The following is a 2,643-nucleotide window of genomic DNA, read 5'->3' as shown; positions in this document are numbered from 1 at the left end:
GTTCAAAAGGTGGACACTCAGAAGACCATTGTTATTCTCCACGTGGTAGTGACTACTAAAGGATGCAGGCACGCATGGTTTTTAATAAACGTATTTTTTGCCAAGCAGTCTATGGTGATTGCGTTGTTTTCTTCCTTCCCGTGGGGTCACGACTGACTCACACGCTCAGAGTTATATCACAGTTGAGTACTCCTCTTATATAGCCTAGCGCCGGAAAGCGATAAATCTCAGAAAAATGTGACCAGAAGGTCTGAGAACTTTTTAAAGGAGAAGTTATATCGCAGGGGTGCTAGGCAGAATGGTCCGAATTTAGCTAATCAAAAAATCTATACGGGCTCAGGCGACACCCTCTTGTGAAAGGGCTAATGCAATAAAATATCCTTAATGCGATGCCGTTTAATGCGGAAAATGCGAACATTAGGACCGCTCTTTTAGTCTCCGGCCAAAGTGCATACTAGTCTACGGCGCGAAACCTTCGTTAATTGGTCACAATCCGGCCACGAACTCTTCGTATGGTAGAAGCAACAAGTTGATGACCTTCGACTGTACGTTGTTGACCATAGCGCACAATCTCCACAAGCACGTGAGTGATTCGAAATTCCTTGCTTGAATAGGGACGAAAGCTACGTTCAAAGCTGCGCCTAGCGCTCTAAGGCGTGGTGCGATCTAAGAAGACCACAGCATGCGAATAAGCTGACACTTCGAGAAATACCGCGCTATTTTGGACATCTCCCTTGGCAAAATAGCCGGTGAGTAAGCTGCCTTCTGTCTTAGTGAAAAAACGCCAGGCCTGCGCGGAAAGCGCAGCACAGTCACAGCGAAAGCTGGAAGAGCGGCATTTCTAGAGCCCGTTATAAACTCTCCTGTGGCTACTAATACAGGTACATTAGCAACGTACCCACTACGCCACAAAGCGTAATTTTGGGGAAGTTGGAAGCACCCAGCACGACATTATTCGTTGTTCTGCGGAGAAGCGAGGTACCATATGTAAGCGATTATGTGCCGTTTGTTGATGCGACAGTTGATGACGATGAATAATTACGGTTCCGCCCTTTGTAATGGGTTGGAAGCTTTAAACGACCCACTAGTTACGTAATGCATATTGTGTGACGCCCGGTCGTTATTTAACTGTCCCACCACGCTTTATAACATACGTTAACCCGAGAAACGTAGAGCGAGAGAGAGAGAGAGAATTGACTTTATTGAGACCCTGAGGCAATGGATCATGGGAGCCTTATGGGCTTCCTTGGCAACCAATAGAAGTGCACTTGCGAGGAACCCACTACGCTATAAATCATTGTAATTTTTGAGAAGTAGGGCAGTAGGCACTGTGCCATTTTTCGTGATTCTACAGACAGCCGTGGTACCTGCTAAACGCATGTAAGGCATTATGCGCACTTTGTTGATGCTGTGCGTGATGACGATGAAGAATTATGGCAGAGCTCTTTGTAATGGGTTGGAAGCATTCAACAACCTACTACATGCACCAATCGTATTACGGAAGCCACAAGATTAACTGAAAAAAGTGCAACTTCACTCGACATATGTGTAACAAACATTTATTCTCGAGACTGTTTTTCTGGACTGCTAACAGCTGACGTAAGCGACCATCTACCAATTTTTTGCTTACTGCCGAATATGCACGTCAAACGCGAAACCACAGCGGAAGCCTTATCTCGCAGCATTAGTGCTGCACGCTTGGAAGTGTTTCGCTCACATATTCAATCAGTCGATTGGACATGCGTGTTTGAGCAAAGAAACCCAAATGCAGCATACGAGGCATTTTTTGAAAAACTTAGAGTATGTTATAATCAAGCATTTCCAATGACCTTGCGAAATCGAAAACCCAAACGCGCAAGGAAGCCGTGGATTGATAAAAAACTACTGAAAATGATTAAAACAAAAAATAAAATGTACCACACTTTTGTTCGGTCACGGAACCTGGAGGCGTTCTCAGAGTTTAAAAAATACCGAAATAGGTTGAACACCGCCTTAAAGCGCGCGAGGGAAACATATTACGAAAAGTTGTTTACGAAGATAAAAAATGACTCTAGGAAGGTGTGGGACGAGGTTAAGAATCTAATGTCTGAGAAAAAAGAAGCACCACCGCTATGTTTTCATACCAGTGCAGGCACCTTATCTGATAGTGACGCAGCGAATAAGATGAATGATTACTTTGTGACCAGTGCAGAATACAAAAATGATAGCAGTACAGCTCCCTGTGTTACATTAAAAGAGTACGGGCTTAAAAACTCCGTGTCACTATCTCCAGTGACATCAGAGGAAGTGATACAATTAATAAACCAGATTAAGAATAACGTAGCCTCTGGCTTTGATGAGATCAAGGCAACTCCGCTAAAATACGTAGCTGATATTATAGCTCCAGTGATTGTTTATATAATAAATAGAATATTTGAAACTTGCATTTTTCCAGACCGCCTAAAAATAGCGAGAGTATGCCCCGTGTTCAAGGGTGGTGATAAAAGGCAATTCACAACTACAGGCCAATATCCGTTCTTCCTGTTTTATCTAAGGTATTCGAGAATGCAATAAACGTACGCTTGTACAAATTCTTTGACAAGTATAATGTGATCAGTGAGGCTCAGTATGGTTTTCAAAAAAATAAATCTTGTGAAGCAGCTC

This window comes from Rhipicephalus sanguineus, chromosome 6 (genome assembly GCF_013339695.2).
Source record: "Rhipicephalus sanguineus isolate Rsan-2018 chromosome 6, BIME_Rsan_1.4, whole genome shotgun sequence".
NCBI lineage: Eukaryota > Metazoa > Arthropoda > Arachnida > Ixodida > Ixodidae > Rhipicephalus > Rhipicephalus sanguineus.
This window is presented reverse-complemented; position numbering follows the sequence as displayed.